We start from the raw sequence: 12,576 nt of genomic DNA on the forward strand, positions 1-12,576 counted from the left end.
AGTATAATAACGAACCTCTTGTATTACAAGCTTGAATTGCAAGAATGCAAAGGAACGACACGACACTATAGTGGCTTTCGCGGATGTCATCTTACACGTAATTCGCGTTGACCTCTGCCGTAGAGATAAACAGCACCGCGCAAATTGTTGTTAAGTGCTTCATCAATTTCTATGGAGTTTACCGCGTATCAAGTCGCTCGTCCTGTATAACGGGAGAGCGTGCATGCGCAACCTCGATACGAAAATCCTCGCTACCGCTTCGTACATTTTATTTTTACATGAAAAATGATGGTAATTATTGTTGTAAAAATGCAAATGAAGTATACGATAGCGTGTCTTGAAGTTTCCCGAGACCAGGAAAGCTGTAATCAAACTAACGAAGTTCCCTTCCTTGGTTTTTCAATTTAACTACTACTCAGAAGCACACAAGGAAACTCTCTTTTCTTCTTGAATAACATTGTAGGAGTCTCTACGAAAAGTAAGGCACGGAGATTCGAACCCACGATTCTCGATCGCAAATCCCTTTATAACACACACCGAAAATAAAATACAGAAAACCCTGATTAATCAAGTTTTATAAAAAAAAAAAATATATATATATATATACCACTCGTACAAAATTTTAGAAAAAGAGAAACGACGCCTCGAAGGTAATTAACCGTAGAACCCGATGCAAGTTTAGAATTGTCGCTGCGCGAGACTCGTTTCGCGGAAAAACCGAACGAGGGGTAAAATGCCAACGAGCGCGTTAATAATCGCCACCAGACAAGAAACCTAACGAGTTAAGCATTAACGTACTTATTGTACACGCGCATACAGAGGACGGCCACGATTTTATGGAAGTTTGCACGCACCGGCGAAACGAGCCACCGATGGCAGCCTGGCATGAGGCTCGTTCGTGATATCGGACGACCATAGACAAAATACACGAATGCCGGTGATCGTGGGCGGTCCTCTGCGTAATAAGACTATGATAGACCATGTACCGGCAAATGAGCGACAGAAATCTATTCGTGCATTATACATCCTTCCTGCGCGGTTAATTATACGATCGCGTCGCGGCACAGGGAAACAATGACTGCCACGAAATGACGGTTTTATTATTCAGAGAGGATGCTTGTTTACGTGTGCTTGACGGCAGAATTGCAAACCTCGCATATTAATTAGGAGGCCTCGGCGCGGCGCACTCTTCCGGAAAATACTCTCAAATCGAGCTCGCCATACTTTGTTCGCGAAGGATATATGATACACGAGGCGCGGCTGGAAAGAAAGGAAACTGCAAGGTAAGCGTGATTATGTTAATCGTATTCGCACCTAAATTGGTTCTTGTCCGTGTTTAGAAATCGGTAGAGACTCCAACGATGCCGATAGGAAAATGTGTGTTCGCAAGGGAGCTCGAGTCTTCAGATGCGTTACTTTTCATGTGATATTTCGGTAGCATTACTTTGACAGTGTTCGAAATCAGAGATAAGGTAAACATCGTGACTAAAAAGCCTGTAAATAAACTCCTGGTAAATAAAGTGTCGATATTTAACGTCATTTGCCCTAAAAAGGACCCACTACTATACTAGAAACGTTATAACAACGAGTTTTTTATTAGTTTTATTTATATAAGACACATTTCCAGTCCGATTATTTTGCCAGTCACACCTAATAACCGTAGCCACAGACGAGGAAGAACAGAAACTCGCTCTCTCGAATACCGCGGTGAATTTCAAAGCTTTGAAATCGGTATCTTTGGCGATCGCCACTGAAAGCAGTAACAGTAACAGTGGCATTGAATCGCAAGCAGCGAGTTTCCATTGTAACGCTACATTTCCGTGACGAGCGACCGATCTCTTCGTCATTGTAGCGGATTTCCTCGGTTTCATTCATTGGAGAAGTCGTAACGCGGTCCTGACACAAGATTTCCGTCTTCCTCGTGGTATCCTGGAGGAGGGAACATAATGAAATTGTAAGGATAGCCGGAAAAGCGGTCCTCGTGGGCGTGTAAAATTCTTATCCAGCGGGAAGTACAGCGGATCAAAGAAGTATTTTCGTACTCGGCTTCGTGGAGAGGTAGTGCGTCGACACTTTGTCTCTTGCACCCCTTTTTTCATCTTTACACGATAGCGTAGTATCGCGGCCTCCATGATCAAGAATGAGTGAAACAGTCGACTGTGGACCCGGGGATCGTGGGTTCGAATCTCCGTGCCTTATTTGTCGTAGAGATTCCTGCAATAGTATGACTCAATTCGATACTAAAACAACCGAAGTCGACGCATACCTGTACGTACCATGCATCACCTCGTGACGCAGCTAGAATTTTACTAGATCGTAAAGATTTCACGGCGATTCTTAACCGTTTCCCCATCGCGCGTCGCATCCGCAGCCGCCCCCTCGAAATCGGCCAAGTTACAAGAACGAATTGCCTTTCACGACTATTAGCGATCCACGTGGCTTTCTCGTGGCCCCATCTGCCAGAGGATGGCGAACGCTACACACAATCGTACGCGTTTGAAGAACAACGTGCCTATATTGCGATTCGATCAGATACCATTGTGTATCGTCCACGATGATTGTAGTCATTACGCGGCCCGATTCTGGGTATTAGAATTCGTACTGGTAGGAAGACGATCATTCTATATCAAGCGTGGTATTCCGGTTTCAAAGCGAGAGAAAACATTGGTAGGTAAGTAAGATGAGTGATTTTAGCCACCTTTGATCTAGCCAACCCAAAATTATAATAAGGATCTATATATCGTATCTACTTCACGCTTGTTCTTTCACAAATTTCGAATGATCCTACAAAATATATCGATTCATTTATATTATTTCTAGAGATATGTGGAATTCTGAAAACTATGTAACCATCCATCACCACCTGCTCGTATGGTTTCTATACGCGAGAGAATTAATAGAAAATATAAAATACAATTTTTAATACTAGGCATTGCTTTCGAGACAAACATTAATTCTGAATTATTGAATTGTTCAATAAAATAATTTCACGTATTACTGTATACCCAAACTAGAATTCAGAAACGAACATTAATTTGTAATAACAATAATACTTCACATTGTATATCAATTTTCTATGATGCGAGCTAACTTCTCACTTCCCAAGCATCTAATTTCACGTAGATAAGGACCACAAGTGCCCAACGAATAGGATTTCACGTACGAAGGGATTGTTTCACGAACGATTCATCGAGAGGTCGAGAGGGGGCGATTCGCAGAACGGAGAACAGTCGTTCCTTGAATCGAGCGCCCAGTTGAAAGACTGGGTGCTCTTAAAGGAGCCGGAAGTCTCCTGAAAACGGAGCGCGCGCGCTTTCCCGTTTCGCTCTTCCTGTCACTCGAGACCCTTGTGCGAGGCGCCCTTAAAAACCCGCTCCTCCCCCCGCGGCACGCTAATAGGTGATTCTTTGGCTAATGGGGTGGCTGCCGTCGGGCGTTCGTTATTCTTCCTTCGAGGCTCGTTGTTGGATGGAAGCGTTTATTATTTAGCAACAACGCCATCGGTTCTGGTGGGTGTCGCCGGTCATGCCCATCGCACAAGGTCTCGATATTTTTAGGGTGCGCGCGTTTGGTACTAGTTGACCCGTGTATTGGTCTCTGTCAACGTGTCAACGTGTTGGTCGCCGTCAATGTGTCATCGACGCACGTGTACGCGTGTCACCAACAGAGAAACGCATCGATCATAGTACCAAATGCAATTACCGAATGCGACATGTTCAATCGCTAAAACACTGAATTTTAATCACCCCCTACCGTCGATAAAAATTCATTTACAAGGATAATTAATATTTCTGCGACCAGACTTTTAGCCCGAGGACATCTCTGAATGCGTGTGTACGAAGACTAGAAGACGCGTGCAGGCCACGAGTGCAGCTGCAACTCTCACGCCCCCGACACACCCTTAGAGATGCAGGGGGTAGCACGGGTTTTCATATGACGGTGCATTCGCAACGACGGGACGCGTGCGCCCTTACGGCTCCCTCGGTTTCCACGCAGATGAGATACAAACAACCAAACAAGGACTTGTTGAAAATTTGATTGGGAAAATTATGGGGGTCATCTTTACTCCGTCAGGTTTTTTATGTTCGTCAGAAGGAGTCGCTATAAATCACCTATGCAGGGTACCTAAATATCAGAAAAGTGAGAAGGGCTTCGGCTCAGACTGTAGATTCGAATTGTAGGGAACTTACAGTCAGTGCAAAAAGTATTCGTACAGCAATCAATTTAAAATAAACGGTATCTAATTTTTACTCATACATTTGTCGGGTGAGTTGTATCTTTGAAAACGTCTATTTGCTCGAAAAAGACTTGAATTCGCGATGACGTCAGCCCGTTGTATCCAGAACCGCGTTAGACTATGAATGGGTGGAGAGCCCTAAGGGTCCGCCTTTCGAGTAAACTGCTACAACTACCAATATCGGCACCAGCACTACCACCTCCACCGGTGCCGTCGCTGCCACCCTCGGGGGCAGTAATCTCGCATGGAGATCCGGCTTAAACGATAGGCCCTGTTTCCAGCGCCGCCCTTGTACGCGAGACTCTTAATTTCCAAGCAAAACGAGTACGCCGCAGCCACCACCCGGTCGCTCGGTTTCCACGAAAATACTTTGCGTCCAGTTCTTCGTCGCCGTTTACCAAAAGAACCGCTCGATGCCATGTTATTACACGTGGCTCGGATATTTCCATATCGCGCGACTAGGCGAGGCTAATGCTACCATCGGAACCGAGCCAACCCCTTTCACGAAGATGGCGCGCTATTAAAACGATTCCTTTTTCCCTCCTTTCCCCTCTTAAGAAAACGATCCCGTGTGTTCCTAAGACCATCCTCCTCCAGCGTGGATTTACAACCCGAGGTTTTATTCGGTCTTGCGTATCGCTTAATCGTTCGTCTCGCAGAGTACGCGGGGCACGGTGACGCGACAGGGCACCCGGTGAGAATACGAAACGCGCGCGAAAAGGCACAGTTCGTCTTCGTACGGGTGAGAATTTCCGCGGTTTCCCAATTAATAAGCGGAGGGGTGCCAAACGCGCTCGTAGAAGAAGGTTTGAGACGGTGAGAGAAAGAAGCGGACGCATCCGTTTGCCGGGGAAAAGGACGAAATCACGAGCGGGATCGGGAGAAAGAAAGGGAGAAAAGTAGACGGCCATGATGGTTTGATATAGCCTCGAGGAATATAAAACGAGGAGAGATATCATCGCGCCGGTGAGTCGGAATAAAACTATAAACCGGAGGAAACAATTACCCTGACTGCTCGGTAGAAGATGCGGCTAATGATAAGTGGTTGGCTGCTCTCGGGGCCTGCCATAGTCGCCGCGTTGGCTTCGGTCTCGTGCTCTGCCAGCGCCATTTTCATCGCCGCGGATAGAAACCGTCTTCGCCTCTGTCGTCCCTTCGTTCCTTCCCTCTTCGTACTTCTTTTTTTTCTTCTCTTCGGATTCCCGTGATCGTTGCGCAAGATCGCTGAAGCTGCGCGACCAATTATCCCTGGGCATGGCGGTGACGGTTGTGCGCACCGGGTGACAGGATCGAAAATAGTACCGATCGCGTTGCTTGGTGTGTTCTTGAAATTTAGTATGAAAATTCAGACTCGGACTCTCGTCTTAATATTTATTGTTGATTTCAAAGATTTACTTTGTAAATGAAGAGAATCATACCATCTCGCGATCGAAACTTTGTTAATAACAAATCCACAAATAGTAGACTCGAATGAGGCCAACAGTATAAAAACACCATTACGTTCAAACGTAATAATTATTACTAATAATTTTCGTTTCTCTGATCGTTCGTGCTACTACTTTGGCCATTGCATTGGATGAGACGGAGGAATTACGATTGAACGCTGATGCAAAGAAAATTATGATTATATTTGAGGTACCGAGTGTCGTTAACTCTGGCAACGTCACTGGTCCCATCAACTGGCCAGCTGACGATCTCTCCAAAAGCCAAAACGACTGTGTACTCGTCGATGGCGATCGATCGTCAAGCACCAGTCATTTTCAAGATGACACGTACGTAGCTACGTAGAAAGTAAGTATAGGGCGGCCTTAAGACAGGTGTCTACATCCAAGATGGAAACTGATCCCCCGAACCGCAACTAAGTTGCAAAAGGGCATATCAGCAATTACATCGATTACGCTCGAGGCGATACGTTTATCTTAGACTCGAGCGAAATCCGTGGGAGCAATTTCAGGAACAACTTATTCCTCTCCTGTTCTTTGTTTTGTCGATTGATCGTCTCTGTTGCAAAGGTTGGACATGGTTGCCAATGACCCCATAGAGTAAGAAATAAAACAATATACCAATTATAACGTACTTTGTTTAAATTTAAACTTAGAGCGTCCACTTTCAAAATGTCATCACGTACGAAACAACTTGATGTCTTTTATCTAGCAATAGAACCACTACAATAAATTCTATAAAAATCTGAACGATTCTCTTTTCCCGTCTAGTTTCCATTTGTCGCCATTCGTCGTGGCCGCGGAAGAGTCGCGAAAGAACACCGACGATATCCTTATACGTAATCATCTTCCGTGAAACTCGAGCAAAACGGCAGGTCGTTCCGTTAACGATCCCGTTACGTATTAATTTGACGATTTTACGATTTCGGATAGCCAAAACGAACGCGAGTCTCGCGTAGAACGCGGTCTTTTGCGTTGTTGAAACGTTGCAACGGCCCATCGGAGTCTTTAACAGGGTACTTCGCGAAATAGCCGAAGAAACGCTCTTTAGCATACCGGCAGGGCCAACCGTTAAGGCGGTCGTTAAGTTTATGGGGGAGCGCGAGATGCGAGAGGTTGGCAATTAGATGCCTTCTGTGAACACTGTGATCTTCGCCACGCGAAACAGAACGGCCGTGTGCAAGAGCTCCCTCGAGTCTCTTTAGAAGATGCACTCTTGCTCGGCGAGACGAGCAAATTGAAATACGAAAACCTCTTTGCTCGTGTTTTCTGGCCAGGGTGTTCGAATGGTCCCGCGTCAACTTCCACCCTTTGGCTGCGTCACGGGATGGAGGACGATGGACAATTTTTTTCTATCGTGTCGGAAGCATCATGTTTGTGAAAAGAATTAATCGGTCACAGAGTGGCCATCTTCTTGTAGATTTATTTTAATATAATTTCAAATGTGTCTGTTTTTATTGACCATCTATGGAGCGACCATCTTCTTGTAGAACTTTTTTCCCTTAGTTTCAAATGTGTTTGCTTATTAAATTGTATTTAATGCAAACATACTGTCAAATGTAAAGTCATCAGTCGACCACGTAGCAACCATTTTCTCTTTGGACATTTATTTATCTTTTTATAAGCATTACCTAACTATTCCCGCGAGTCCTGGTACTTTCGAGCATTAGACATGGAAGATTCCCTGTTTCGTCTCGACAATCATCGGACGTACAAAATGGTTTCAAACAACGCCACGCAAGTATACGAATGGCTCGGCTACTTGCATACGTTCATGGAAACCGGAAGAACGAAGTTAGATGCCGACAGTCAACTGCGTGTCTGGGTATGGCCGACGTTATACGATTTTTCCATCGGTTTGCATGATTCTGATTGGAGTGATTGGGAAAAAGTGTAGGGTTCCGAGGGGGTTGCAGACGGCGGAGGGTCCCGTGATTGGTGGGACATTAGTGTAATGAGAGTCTCGAGTTAAGGGGTAAAACGTGGTAGCAGCTACCGCCGGCGTGTATCCGCCATGATTAGAGCCTCGGTTGCTTTTTCGCCGATATCGTGAGTTCGCGAAATCGCTCCTGCAATTTTAATCCGGTCTCGAGACTCTTCCTTCGTCGAAGGGAAAAAGGAATGGTGGCGTAGCGACGCGGACTCCTATAACACGCCAACGAACATGGCGAAAACATGTACGTGGTATATCGCGTAATAGTACCAAGCACGTACCAAACTACGTATCGAACTGAGTTACAAGTAATTGACGTTTTCTTATACCAGCTTTATGGGCCTGTACAAAGATTTATAAAGAATTTATGTATATATAACACAATGTAACACGAGATGCTATAATATGGCTGTATAGTTAAAACACTTCAAATAAATACTGATACGGAATAAAAATTGTTTCGGAATAGTAACAGGCCTCGCATTTTGTTAAATGTTAAAGCTTTCATTTAAGACCGTTCGAATACTTTCCCAGCTCACTGTGCATTAATCGCAGTCGCGTACGTATGACGCAACACGCGCGAACGACGAGAACGTTGTAGGTTGCTATCGATATGATTTATGACTCGACCTAACGACGTGCTTCTGCCATCGAAACACGCGGTACGCGTCGGCTGCCGTGTCACGTTAACGGAGAACTTACAATTTCTCTCCCAATGTGTCCCTATCGAGCAATATTTTCGCTGTGAATATTCAACGACGTTTCTCCCGCCGTTTCCTATGCTCTTACTCGCGTGTTGCAATTTCCTGGCTGCGAGCAAAATGCACTTCGGCCCGCCGAAGTTCCCACAACGACCGCCGTGCATCGATGTCCTGTGGGTTGCCGGCACTTAGGCGCACACGATGGCAACCAGGCTCGATACACTTTGATCCCTAAAAATTATTTCAATAATACACCGTTTCGACGCAGAAAAACGAGCTGTACACGAACCACGTGCAAGGTAGGGAGTTCTAATCGAAGCCCTTAAACATCTGAGTTATTAATGGTTGTGTCGAGGAACCCTGCGCGACAAAGTTGAACTGCTTGAACACACTATCAGGAATTTTATTGACGAAATGTAAAAATGTACCAGATGCACTGTTCTCTCGCGCGAACGGTACATACATGATCGTTAAAAACGGCAGCTTATAATCTTCGTCGGCGAGGAACTATTTCGCGACGTCGATTTACTTAAAGCGGGACATTGTAGCAAGAGGGTGGAATTGCTCCCTTGTGCCGCCCTTGGATGCATACGTGGAGGTATCGGTAAGTTTGAAAGCGATGATAAAGGCCTTGGATAACTTTTGCAACAATGTCTTCCGCTCTCCCGAAGTTTGCACCGAGGGCACAAGAGTCGATGTAAGTTGCAAGAGCTACCCTCTAATCATAACCGCGAGTCTGAATGCAGTCCGGTTGCGAGGAAGCACGTGTTCTGTCGGTTCCGCCAGCAGGTTGGCCAGTTCTCGCTCACGGGCATTACGTATTCGGTGGCCAGCGCCATTTTGCCTCGACCATTTTTGCCGATCAAATCTTAATTGTTGGCTGGCGGCTGTCTAAGGAGGCGTGGCCACTGGTTGGCTCAGTTTCTGCCACGCGATGCACGAACGCATTGGTTTTCTTCTTCTTCTTCTTCTTCTTCTTCTTCTTCTTCTTCTTCTGCTTCTTCTACCACTACTTCCCCCTTTTCGTCTTCTTTTTACGGCTCAGCAAGGAGCACGATACGCGACTTTCGAGTCGTTTTTCATCAGCTGCCGTTCCCTGGTTAAGCTATGCAACGTATACTCCAATCACGACGAACCATCCGAGTCAAAGCTCGCCGCTCCATCTTCTGTCTCGTTGCACACTCTGCAAAAAGCATGATTGAGTACAAGAATTCGTAAGATAGCACACCGGCAGGATTCTTGCGCGACGTTGACGGCAGTGGTGCATTATTCGCAGACTCGAGAAAAAGGGGAGTTCGAGTCAATTCTACGGAATAAAATGAGATATTTGCAGTTAACTTCGTTTTATGTCAGCTGTCATACTGGCGTGCGTACTACAACTAAGGGTTAACGTAAGAGTCATCTTCCCTCTAATTTTTAAAAGCTTATCATCTTCTACGTCCATTCGAAATTGATAAATTCAGAAATTCTCAATCGTTCGTTACTATTCGATACATGACGCGAAAGAGCAATTCGACAGCTACAAAACGGCACACTTAACATAAAACTTAAATATTTTGTTTACATTGAATTAATATTCATTGAAGAAAAACATAAAATTAGGGAAGTATAATAGGAAAAGTGTTTGATTCGCTCTAATAGCTTCGGTGCAGTACCCAAAGGATAAGATTTACACCTGTGAGTCTCTGGTAACATCAACTGTGAAGAACCGGGCCGTGAAATCCTCAAATATCATCGAGTGGAGAATGTTCCAACGAGGATGTTAACGTAACAGCCATTGTTCCTGTAATCTTCGGAAGCTTACAATTATCTGCGTCCAGGATGAGCTAGATTTTAACACCGTGGCGAGATAGACCGTAGGTACGTCTCTAATAACTAATTGCGTATGAACGTAAAGAAGCCTTGATAATTCCTCGAGCATGTAGCCACGCAATTAAGGTGTAACGTTTCAAAGTTCTGGTCGTAAACAACGCGGGCAAAGTAGCGGAACCTCCGAGGCTCGGTTCCGCCCGTCAATTGTTACCAATTGTTGCCAATCAGAGTAATACGTGTCATTATGGCGAGAAGGTTAGCAGCAATGCGCACCACTCCGGCGTATACCGATCTGATTACACCTGCGCGCAATATTAATTCGACGATTATTAAGGCGGCATCCGTCGAACGCGCGTGCAAGTCGAAGGAAATACGATGTACAAATTAATCGGCTGTTTTTTTATTAACAGTTCGTTGACTAGACGCAACATTGTGTTTATCGTGGTTACTTTGTTTTAAGTCCGAGTAACAATGCGAAACGCCAAGTATAAACCACTAATTACACCTCACACTATCACGATCAATCGTTAGGTGGCTTCTGGCAATTAAAACACGTCATAAATAGCTCACTGTCATCGTGAGCCAGTGTTTCTCAAACATCATCATCGAGTCGGTCCTCGGATAAGGAATAATTTCGATGGACCCTGCGCAATTGCGTTAATAGAATTTTTAATTGTTTCCTGAAATACTGTGCTTACGTATCAAACACTGGGTTGTATTTCTCTTTTCGTTTACTTTCTAAGAATCTTTTAATTCCGTTGTGTTTATCCACATTCATATATAATACATTATACATGTTATATATCTATACTATTTTATAGCTCTTTCACATCGGATATTAAATAATTTTGAACGATCGTGTAACGTTCTCGTAGAAGTTAAATAATTCTTTCGGTACTTTTCAAGACTTTTCCTTAGAATCCCGCGGCGAGCTGGACATTGCACCGCTTGAGAATATGCAAAGGACGAAAGGAAGTCTCGTGAGTTACAACGTTTCTAAACGGTGCACCGAACAACTGAGGAAAGAGAGAACGACCATCCTATAATACTTCATTTGCCTCGTAAAAGCATAAAACGGCGGATACGACGTTGAACCAGCATCCCTTTCTACAAGCACGTAACGCAGTCAATGGACCATTACATCCGACTTGTCTGGAAATTATTGTTAGGTTGGCGCAAAAATAACTTCACTTTTTACCTGTTAACTTTAACATTACATTAACGGAAAGCACACAATATATGAGCCGTTCGCTGCACAAATCGATCAACTCCACCGGTCGCGTAAAAAAGTAACATTACTGACGATTATTTTTTAACTATTCTTTCTTATTAATTTTATATAACTTTAGATGAAAGCTACATCCGTATTTGTGCATTCTACGATATTTATATGAATTTATATTTTAAAGGGAATTTTAAAGAATAATGTACGTTATTTCGTGGCATTTCTCAACATTTTGTTTTCATGGAGTTTTATGGAGTCGATCGATTTGTACAATAAACGGCTAATACGTAGAACACCTTTACACAGAAACATCAACATAATAAAACACCGTCGTGTCCAGCGATTCCCCCTTGTTTTCTTCGATTCCGCAGATCTCGTCGGCTCGTAACCGGATGTCAACTTGATAATGAAGCAAGTATCCGCCATAAAACTTTTAATTCGACGAGGTAAACAACATTAAAATCCAGCGATCAATGCCACTGTTAATTGCATGCCCTAAGCGTTACATTTTTTTCTTTGAAAACGAGATGCAAGTAAATGACATCGATTTGCGCCAATATTGATTACGTTGACTTTAACGGTGATTACCGTGCGCGTATCGCGCGGCACGATAGAAGTAAAGTTTTTATGCCGCATCTAATTGGACCACACTCGATTGCTTCGGCGTTATTTCCTCGTAAAGTCCCCGATTTTCTCATTAAATAATCGTTTCTACATTTATTATCCTCCAATGCAAACTTCGTTCTTGCTCCTTGCTACCCTGTTATTCAGTGCTCCATTTACGATCCGCGTTGTCTTCCATTTTTTCCACCAATAAAACCGAGCCGTGGCACATTCGAAAACATCCGCGCCAAACGACTCGGAGAAACGTAACCGCGTACGATCGCCTCTAAGCGAACGAGACGCCCGGGAGGTGTGTAATATTTGAACAAAGATTTAATGCGCTTTCTTTGTTCGCTCCGCTTTCTTCCCGAAATTCTGTCTCGGTCGTTACGACGAATGAACGGTTACTTTTTGTTTAGCGCGAACACGCGAGGGTATTAACTTCCTCTATGTTTGCGTTCTTTAACATTTAAATATAAATTTGATTGCGCATCGGTTTTCAAATCGACGCGAACCTGTTGCTTCGATGGAATTAAAAATTCCTACAATGTAACGAAATAAGGATCTGTTGATACTACGGAACGGCATTGTTCCATTTTTACTGGTTCCACTGTACTACATTC

The sequence above is a fragment of the Hylaeus volcanicus genome, chromosome 4 (genome assembly GCF_026283585.1).
Source record: "Hylaeus volcanicus isolate JK05 chromosome 4, UHH_iyHylVolc1.0_haploid, whole genome shotgun sequence".
Classification (NCBI taxonomy): Eukaryota; Metazoa; Arthropoda; class Insecta; order Hymenoptera; family Colletidae; genus Hylaeus; species Hylaeus volcanicus.